The sequence below is a fragment of the Dioscorea cayenensis genome, chromosome 4 (assembly GCF_009730915.1).
Source record: "Dioscorea cayenensis subsp. rotundata cultivar TDr96_F1 chromosome 4, TDr96_F1_v2_PseudoChromosome.rev07_lg8_w22 25.fasta, whole genome shotgun sequence".
NCBI classification, from domain to species: domain Eukaryota; kingdom Viridiplantae; phylum Streptophyta; class Magnoliopsida; order Dioscoreales; family Dioscoreaceae; genus Dioscorea; species Dioscorea cayenensis.
In genome coordinates this window covers 17,229,963-17,241,026 of record NC_052474.1, presented here as the reverse complement: position 1 = coordinate 17,241,026, position 11,064 = coordinate 17,229,963, and the positions used below count along the sequence as shown (strand labels likewise).

The 11,064-nt window shown below is 42.1% G+C and overlaps 1 non-coding gene across 1 annotated transcript; it reads left to right on the top strand.

Moving 5' to 3' along the window:
* The first annotated feature begins 5,349 nt into the window (after positions 1 to 5,349).
* On the top strand, positions 5,350 to 5,456 carry LOC120259698. The gene has a single exon (XR_005536254.1). It is a non-coding gene; the product is annotated as a small nucleolar RNA R71 (small nucleolar RNA).
* Positions 5,457 to 11,064: the final 5,608 nt, after the last annotated feature.

The window sequence follows — 11,064 nt, the reverse complement described above, 5'->3', positions numbered from 1 at the left end:
TCATTTCATCATTCATTTCATTTTTCTTTTTTTTTTTTTTGAGTCCGACTAACGTAGATTGCAAGAAAATCGTTTTAGAATCTTTCTGGAGAGTGCACATGCTGGTTAGGCACAAGAGCCACCCAACTACTCGATTACAGTCCACATAGATGCATTCATGCTTCAATAGTAGAGGAATACTGACATAGGCTCTTTTTTTTTTTTTACATTCACCCTAGATCACATCTTCAGAGTACACTACATGCCACAAAACTAGGATTAGCTCAACAAGACATAGAAGTTCTTAAGAGTCCATTGAAGGAAAGAACTTAGTGTTCTAAGGTCAAGTACTCAAAGTAGTGTGTTACGCATACAAGAGAGTTAGAGAGTAGTCACATTGGCTATTCCCAGGGCATCGACAAAAAATTCAGTGAACATGACAATACTATGTGTAAAACAGGATTCAATAAAGCATTAAAACAAGTAACTCACATCAATCATTAGTCCAAGCTAAAAGAATCTTACAAGAATGAACAAAGCCATCATAGGTAACACTAGCATGTAGCAAATGATCCTAATACATGAAATACACCCATCCCCACACTTAGTGTTGTACATTGCCCTCAATGTATACTAATCATAAAACACATGCAAGATGAAGCAATGCAAATAATAAAGGAGGGTGAAAACGAACTCCCCGGTTCAACTTGTGCTCGCCGTGAGATATGACTTGACAAAAGGTATGGTGAGCAATACATGTCTCGTCCGACCTCCATTGAGAACTAGGGAAGCTCACAAAATTCCCTCAATGCCCTGCGAGGCAAAAAGGGGACATCATCATTCCACAAAAATTTATAAATACGAGCACAAGGGAGAAACTAGGGAGTAGTCAACAAAACACATAGATGAAAATAAAATAAAGTTTGACAACACAAGTCGGTAGGGCATGACCCATGCCAACTTATCAAAATACAACAAAAACACAAACAAAGCGAACTAAAGTAAATGACAGGTGTCCATGCTCAAACAAGCCGTTACTCATCACAATCTGGTGCTGGTGGTGGTGGCATGGCGGTAGAAGAAGTGGCCACAGTGTGCGAGGATGAACCATAGTAGGAGGTGAGGAAATGGTGAAGATCTGCCTCAAGCTGGTGCTGTCCCTCAATGATCTAGTGAAGCTGGCCACGAATCTCATGCTGCTCCTGACTCACAGCCTGAACCTCTCCCTCAATCCTCCTCGGCCCTCATGTCGAGCCGTAAAGATGTAGCTACTGGGGTAGGGAGCAAAAGCGCCTCGTGGTCTAACTCGTGTGCCTCGCCTATCATCGACTAGAGTCACCAGTGGCCTGGTGACGTGTGGGTCTACCACGTGTGACCACCAAGCCTATCGCCCATATATGGGCCGGTCTGAGGGGTGTTGTACCTCCTACAACGGTCATGCCTCGCGTCTGCTCAAATAAACCCATGGCACGGATCAATCTAGTCACATAGGGCCCAGTAAATATACCTCCCAATCGTGTATATGAGCCCTGGTGAAGAAATGGATCGGCGACAAGGTGGCCAAGGTGAGTAGGGCGCCGCTCGAAAATGCCATACATCGTGTAAATATCGGCTTTAGTGACAACCCCCTTGCTATCGGTCCGGCCCCAAATAGATCGAGCAATCAAAGCATGAATGAATCTGTGTGCCGGGTCAATCATGCGCGAGGCCTTTCAAGTTTGATCATCAACCGCCAAAGTTGCCCAATAGTTGCTCCTACCTACTTCACTCGGGAAATCAAGCTTAAGATGTTTAGCAGGCATGGAGTTGATAAACTCATCATCATAGATCCCCAAGTACTTGGCAAAGTCCAAGTGGTGCATAGTACGCTTCCGTCCAAAAGCTTGAAAAAGGATAGTGATGATCTTCCTATTCCGCACGGATTCTCCATCTTGTTGTTCCTCAAATGTACTCAAAATCTCCAAGGTTAATTGACCAAAGGTTGGCTCGTTTATGGCAAAAATCTTGTCCCAACAATTTTTTGATAGCCATTCCCTTACTTGACTTGCAATCCCAAGGTTCTCCAAAGTCCCCAATCAAGGTAGAACAATGTTCCAAATGGTTTTGTTTTCAATCGATCATATCTCTCTCGATAATGGGATAACTTGAAGACGGGCTCATCGGGTGTAGAGGAGGGCCTGGTGGTTCTTGGGCGCTTGGAGGCGAGCCGTTTTGTGTTAGGCATCCCTACAATGAAGATAAACTTTGTTCAAGCTCATAGGGATACAAGATAAATCAAAATAAAATGCTAGAGATAGAGGAAGCAAATGATAAATCAAATTTTTGGGGTCATACGGCCGTATGGGGGTCGTATGGTCACTATTCATGCGGCAAGAGTCTCCCTTATATTGAAAGCATCAAAAATTTTTTACATAAATTTGAAGGAAAAATCATCGATGACATTCACATCATTCAATTTAAGCAAAATGCTAAAGAAATCCCACACAAAATCTCCAAGAATGCCCAAGAAATGAGAGTGATAAAACTAGGGCATAGAAAAAGCATACCGACAAAATCTTGAGAAAACAAGCTTTAAACTCAAGGAAAACCACTAGATCGACATCTAAAATTGATGAGAAGAAGATTTAGGAGAAAAAATGAGGAGATTTGGCTAAGAAATGAGTGAGAAAGAAGAGAGAAATTTTGTGGAAAAAGAGAGAAAAGAAAAGAATGGAAGAAAGAGAGAAAAGAGGGGCATATAAGGGGCAGGCCCGCCCCATACGGCTCTCCATACGGCCCCGTATGACCGAGAGATACTCTCTCGGCTGAGCCTCTGAATCCATAACAGACGGCCCCGTATGGGAGCCGTCTGGGGACCCGTTTGAGATGGCACAAAGCCTCTGAATTGCTCTGTATTCATCTCAGATGACCCCCATACGGCCCAGTGTGGCCGTATACCTTTTAAAACATTCCACACTTCGAAAACCTGCTACAAATGATGTAAAAATGATATAGAATGCTCAAAGACTTCTCCAAAAACGAATGAAATGAATGAAACGACGATCTAGCACATGAAATGCCACCTAAACATGAGTTTCTGAAGAAGTTGCACAAATACACAACAATTAAAACGATGAGAACAATGTGCCAAGTGTGTGAGCATGAACTTATTCAAAAAACAAATAAACCTAAGAAATATGAAAATTGTAATGAACTAAGACCTAGAATACGAAAAATGTAAGAAAACACCACCGAACACTTGGGTTGCCTCCCAAGAAGTGCTTGTTTAACATCACGAGCCTGACGTTTCTCATTTCTTACCGCATAGGGGCTCAAAGAGTTTGAAACCACCCTTGATTTCCTTTGTAGTGTTGCTTCTTCCCTGTAAATTCAGTGACAACATTGAAAAGACCTCGAATTGCTCATGAGTAGAGAGGGGTGAAAAATTTACCTTTCCTCCTTGAGATGTGGGGTGATGAAGCCTGGTAACTTTCTTTTTTCTCCCATGAATCTCCCTCCACATCTTCTTGACAAATGACTCTTTTTTTTCATTTTCCTTAGCATTAGTGCAGGACACCCTCTCTTTTGGTTGCTTCAAGTTATGAATTTGAGGATGTTGGTGAGGTTCTCCTTGTTCTTCATTCTACAACTCTCCCAAGTATTCATCCAAAGGATTTATAGAGAGCACCTCCTGCACACAATTAAAAATCAATCTATCAGTTTCATCAATGAAGTAAAGTGTGTCATCATGATCTAAAGAATGTTTCATGGCAGCCGGCAAAGTGTACACCACTTCCTCTTCTCCGACTCTTAACGTTAACTTTCCTCCTTTCAAGTCAATCAAGGCACCCGAGGTGCTGAGGAATGGTTAGCCAAGAATCAGTGGTATCTCCACATCTTCATCTATGTCCATGATGACAAAATCCACGGGAAAAATCCACTCGAACAATTACATCTTCAACAATCCCACGAGGTTTTCTTGTTGATTGATCCACCAATTGTAAGATCATCCTCATGGGCCTCAACTCATCCAAGCCAAGTTTCAAATACATGGTGTAGGGCATGACATTTATGCTAGCCCCCGAATCCGCTAGAGCATTTTCTTGGATTCCACCTTCAAGCATGCACGGGACAATGAAGCTTCCCGGATCATTCAACTTTTGTGGGAGCTTCTTTTCTAGGATGGCCGAGCAATTCCCCCTAAGCGTAACCGTGCCCTCTTCCTCCAACTTTCTCTTGATCGTAAGGAGCACTTTTAAAAATTTGGCATATTTCAGCATTTGAGTCAATAATTCAACTATCGGATGTTCAAATGGAGTTGTTTGAAGATGTTCATGTATTTTTTGAAGTGAACATCCTCCTTCTCATGCTTCAATCTTGTTGGATAAGGGATTGGAGGTTTATACTCAGATGATTTTGTTGGTCCTTGTTGTTGGAACTTGTCATTTCTTCCCTGATTTTTGTCTTCACTGTTTTCTTCAACTAGCTTGGGGTCTTCCCCTATGGCTACCCCACTTTTCTTGACACTTGGGTCAACCTCGACCCTTGTCTCCACTTGCCTCCTGCTTCTAAGTGCAATGGCCTTTAAGTGCTCCCTTGGATTGTCTTCCGTGTTGCTTGGAAGACAACCTAGAGGACGTTCAGATTGTGCCTTTGCGAGTTCCCCCACTCGATGCTCAAGTGATTTCACAAAAGCTTGGAGGTTTCTCAAAATAGAACCTATCTCACTGAATTATTCGGCGTGCTGAGTGAGTTGAGCATTCACCTTGCCAAATTGTGCATCCATGCTACTAGTTAGACCGATGTCCCTCATTGGTACTGAGCATGAACTTGGCAAGGACCTCTTCAGTAGAAAACTTCCTCTCAAAGGTTGGTTGTTGAAATTGAGATCCTTTAGATGGTGTACCTCTTTGTTGTTGTTGGCCTTGGTTCCATGAAAAATTTGGGTGGTTCTTCCACCCTGGATTGTAAGTTGAGCTATACGGGTTCCCTTGATTTCGTTGCCCTCCAATGTAGTCAACATTCTCAATGGACGCAACTGAGGAGCTAGCAATTAGACATTGGGCTACATCATGCCCACCACAACAAGTGCTACAATTCATCACTGATTCTGACCTTGAACTACTGCCCATAAGAAAATCAAGCTTTTGAGTCAACACATCAACCTTCGCGTCCAAGGCATCATTGCTACTAACTTCATAAAGCCCAGCAGTCTTTTGTGTAGATCATCTTGAGGCCCAATGTGATTCATTTCTTGCCATAGACTCAAGTAATTGCTCCCCCTCATCGGGATACTTGTTGCTAAGGGAACCACCCACTGCGGCATTAATGAGTTGGCGAGTAGCATAATTCAGCCCATTGTAAATGATTTGTACTCGCATCCATGAGGCAAAACCATGGTGGGGGCACCTTATAAGGAGATCCTTGAATCTCTCATAGGCCTCAAACAATGTTTCGGACTGCCCTTGTTCAAAGGCTGAAATTTCTTGCCTCAACTTCGCCGCTTTGCTTGGCAGAAAGTATCTCCCAAGGAACTTCTCAACAATATCCTTCCATGTTTTAATAGACTCCGGAGACAATGATGTAAGCCAACGATAAGCTCCATCTCTCAAACCGAATGGAAATAGTCTCAAAGGGATCGCATCGTCGGACGCCCCATTAATCTTGAATGTAGAGCAAATTTGGAGTAACTGGGAAAGGTGGTCATGTGCATCTTCATTTGCTAGACCATTAAATTGAACCGAGTTCTAGACCATGCCGATTGTACTCACTTTAATTTCAAAGTTGTTGGATGCCACGGTCGGTACTTGAACACTAAACTCATCTCCCGTGAATTGGGATCTTTCATATTCGGATAGAGTGCATCGCTCTTCGGCCATGATTGAAGACTATCTATCCTCAATTTCAATGTTCTGCATACTCGATCCTTTACCAACCTCTCTCAATCTCCGATGCAAAGTTCTTTCAATTTCACTATCCGGTGTAATCAATGTCGATGGATTTGAGTGTGTCATGCACAGTACCTTGCAAAACCGAGAAAGATGATAGAAAGTTAATATTAAAGGAGTAATAATCTAAAAGTTTCCTAGAATTCCTTAAAGTCCCCGACAACGGCGCCAAAAACTTGATTGCTTCCCCGCAAGTGTACGGGATTGCCAAGTAATACCTCGTGTGAAGACACGAGGATCGTATTCCACGGGGCTAAGGATCTCCTATTACTCCTTCTTGAGCTATTATCTAGCCTAAGATCTCAAGCGATGGATTTTACTCTACTAAATGTAATTAAAGCTAAAATGATATTTGCCAACAAATTAAAGAGAACAAGCAATGAGCAAGCAAGAGAATCAATGAAATGCAAAGGCCTATGGATATGGATCCCCATGAGGGGTTATCATGCAACATGGATGATGATTTAAAGATGCAAGGGTAAAATGGACCGAGAGATTCCAAGATTAGAACAACCCCAATTTCTCGGTGATTGAACCCTAATCCCATACAAACATAGATAGGAATTTCTCCCAAATCCATATCCCTAGAATTGCATTAAGTACGAGGAAATCTCACTTAGGAGTAAACCTACTCTTCTTCGGATTAAACACACATGGAGGGCTACCAAACACCCGATTTCTCGGTGTGATGATACAAGTATCCCCTTCTAATCCATTCATGATCTAATACATGTGAGCAAGTCACATCTACATGCATCACTCATAAAAGTGCTACGGATTTCTCCTTCGTGTAGCACTTAGAATGAAAATAATGGATTAAATCTCAAAATTAACCAAACATGGAATTAACAAGTTATCATCCAATATACATGATAAAACCCACCAAGGTTCACCAACACCCGGTGCCCTTGGGGGTCTAGTGTGTCATCATCCCACAACAAGCAATACAAACAAGCAAAACAAGAAACAAAAGCATAAATGACACTCCCTAGATGAAATGGTGGAGGAGGAGGTGAAGAATATGTCGAATGACGCTTTCCCCACCAAAGGAGTGCCCAATGATGCTTCCTCTAGCAGCGGGTCTCCTTCCTTCAAATCGTGGTAGATCTCCCCTTGAATGAAGTTGCCTTCTTGCCTTGAGAGTATTGGACCTTGTGCTTAGATGATCTTCTAGCTTCCTTGCCCTTCTTCTCCAGCCCCAGGTCACCACAAGCCTCTCAAGTGTCTCCCAAAATATGCCCAGTAAAAAGTCTGGCCAAAAAGTTCCTTTTCTGCCCTAAAAGTCAGTATATATACTCCCCCGGGTCATACGGGTGGTATGGGGGTCGTATAGCACTCAAAAACCCTAGATTCGCATTCCATATGGGGTGCATACAGCCTCCATACGGCCTAGTATACTGGGTAGTATGGAAATCTGGGCAGACACTCTGAATCTTTCTGCTACTATAATGTATACGGCCCTCATACTGGGTAGTATGGGTGTAGTATAAAATTCCTGTTTTCTTCTCTTTTCGCCCAAATGATATCTTCTTGTTCTCCATGGCTTCCTTATTCCCTACAAAGCAAATAGTAGATGATTAAGCATAAAATGGGCATCAAACCTCACAAAATACATGCAAAGTGAATACGATATATATATGAAAACACCTGCATTTAGACACTTAACAGAAGTCCAATACTAGCTCAAACTCATGCATGGCTGATAATCAATATGCGGTCGATTAAGTAGAGACATGCTAATGAACTTATCATCATAAATCCACAAGTATTTTGCAAACTCCATATGATTTATTTCATGAGATTTTCCAAAACCTTGCAATCGAATGGCACCTTGTCTTCGAGTAATGAGCTCCTCTTATCTTGCTTTGCCTCAAAGGTGCTCAAAACCTCCAATGTAAGTTAGTGAAAGGTAGGATCATCAATTGAGAATAAATTCGCCCAACCATTATGAGATAATAATTCCTTCACTTGTTCATCCAACCCAAGTTCCCCTAACACACTCCATTCAATATGATGAAAGGTGCCAAAAGGTTTGGTCTTCAAAATGTTATATCTTGCTTTATGAAGAGTTCTAGAGAAACAGGGTTCTTTGGGGGTGTGAGTATCATTTCTTAGCCACTTAGAGGTGAGTTTCTTGATGTTCGGCATTCCTATATCAAGAATAAATCATATAAGGCTTAAAATAATCCAAAAGAATGCATAATGTGGCATAAAAAAGGCAAGACAAATGAAAAATTCAAGTGAATAGGATCCATACGGTCGTATGGGGGCCGTATGGAAACTATTCAACTTGCAAGGGTTCCCCAACATGATGAAAATAAAAATCAAGATAATCCATGACATACACCTTGCGTGTGACCTGCAAGTGCACAACTTTGTCAAAGTAATAATAGCCCAGTGAGTGGATAGTCGAATCCACAAGGAATAGTAATCAGAAACACAAAGATTGCTATTTAACTAAAGTGAAGATGAATCAATAGCGGTATGAACAAAATCAATATGAAAAGAACTAAAGAAAATAAAAAAGAGAGGCGCAATAAAATGAGAGAAAAGGCAATCGATAGAAAGTGGGACACTAGGACATTGCACTCCCTAGGACTATTGTTCCAAGTGCAATACCAATCATTATACCTCCTAACTGATGTCTAATAAGTCATGGAGATCCTTAAACACACGGTCCCAAAACTTAATGTCGATTGTGACTAACCCTATACTATGCCCCGGTGGAGAAATCTCTCAGTCCTGACACCTCACACTATGCTAGGTTGCTTTAGGCTCTAAGGATTCCAAGTGATAAACCCTATTCCCTAATAAAGATCTAACTCTTTGGTCCAGGCAAAAGACCCCTAATCACAATTAAGCAGATACTAAGGATTACTTCAACGCTTCACTCTATTGCTCATGCAACTAAGCCCCAGCGGAGTTCGTCTCTTAGAACTTCACTTTATTGTGACCGCAAAGAGCTCTTGGAGCATGAAGGTAGAGTAAATCACATTGGAGGGGAAAGAGAACGCTCCCCTACCTCTCGACTCACCCTCTCAACCCTCTCCAATCTAGCATTGTTTAACTCTCATGGTGTGTCACTCATCCACAAGGATTACTGATAAATGCTTGAGTAGACATATTTTTATATATGTTTTACATGCATTGATTTGATTCTTAGCTATGTGGAGTATCAACAATGATAAGTGTGGTAATGATTCAATTCTCAGAAATTAAAAGCAACAAGTAAGAGAGCAAAAGTAAGGAGGAGGCAAGGCAAAGGATAAAGATGGGGTACTCGGATGATGCTTCACCTAGGATAATCACTTCAAGTGCAAGAACTCTCTATTATGCTTCCTAATCAATGCAATGGTGAGTCGTGGAAATCCTTACATACATAGTCCCAAATCTAAGGTCAACTATGCCTAACTCTATACTTGTCCTGGAGGAGAAATCGAACAATCTCAACACCTCGCACTCGCATAGAGTTGCAATGAGCTCCGAGGGGATTCCAAGTGATAAATCTCTTCCTAGATTTAGACCTAACCCTTTGGTCGGTAGGGAAGGTCCCTAGCCACAATTAAGCCCTAGATACTAAGATCACCTCAGCGCTTCACTCCATTGCACGCGCAACTAGGCCCCCAGCGGAGGTTCATCCCTTAGGCCATTCACTCTATTATGGCCGCAAAGAACTCGAGGAACGGAGGTAGAATCTATCACGTCGGAGGGGAAAGAGAACTCTCCTGTACCTCTCGACTCACCCTCTCAACCCTCTCCGACCTAGCTTTGTCTAACGCTCATGGTGTGTCACTCACTCACAAGGTTACCAACAAGAACTCTCAACCCTAGTGTCACTCTAGGGGAAATGTTCATACAATCAAGCATTCAAGGTTGGAACTCACAATAAACATCAATTTATTGAAAGCATAATAAAGAAGTACAAAGAAATGAATACATCCTAGGGTTCACAATCACCCAAGTACCCACTAGGGGTTTAGCTCTCCATGGAGCTAAGTACAATCAAAGAAATTGAATGTAAAAGCAATGAATCCATAAAGAAACCACCTCGATGGTTGTGTCGATGGTCTTGTGGAAAGTCCTCTACTCGTCATCCAAGGATTTCTTCGTCCGTTATATGACACGCCTCGATCGAAGCTCCCCTACCAACCTTCTTCCTAATGGAATCACGATGTCGGAGCCATAGAACCTCTCCAAAACCTTGGCCAATACCCCTCAAAACCCTAGCCGAAGCCCTCTCGCAAGTTGGGGAAAAGATGGAGAAAAGAATACCAAAATCGGGGCTGAATCGGCTTTAAATATGGCTGGAATCGGGCAACTCCACGGGCGTGGATGGTACACGCGCTCGTGCGGAATTTCCACACGGGCATGGATAATTTCCACACGCCCGTCTGGATTCTCTGTCTCTCTGATTTCTCGGCCGGCTGTGAGCAGTCTTTGCTACGATGACTTGTTGCGGTGCTCTACTACGTCTTGGCACTGAATAACTTCCCAATTCCATACTTTCATCGGGAGTAACGCATAAGCGGGCACACGTTCACATCTTGAATCACTTGCTTCTTCAATGATATACATGTTGTTGGGGTTCTTGTTCTTATATGCATAGGTCGAGAATGCTCGAGTGTGAGCGCCTTTGTGCCCCTCAAATGGATGTGCTCACTTTCGAATGCGAGGAGGTTGGCACACACTCTAGCATCTCACACATGCCCCTATGTCTTGGCGTTTGAACCTTAGCAAGATCTCCTCCAAAAATAGGTGCATTATGATCCACATTGGCCTATTTCCTTCATACTAGGCCTCACAACCCTACCTGCATAAAAGTAACATAAAAACACACATATTAATGTAAAAAACTGAGAAAAGTAATGCTCAACATAAGGAATGAACGCTTCGCATTCATATCGCACAATCACTTATCAAACACCCCCACACTTAAGCTTTTGCTTGTCCTCAAGCAAACATTAAAACATTATGTGCATCAATGAAAAAGATATTGAAAGTGCTTGGCCTTAGGTTCACCAAAGTATACAATGATAGCATTCTACAAGTAAGGAAAATTTTAACACTAAATACGAAAAATCAATGCTCTAGCTAAAAACTTGAATAAAAAAGGATAACAAATCCGAATTTCATGTAAGTGTGTGAACTCACTCAAAAC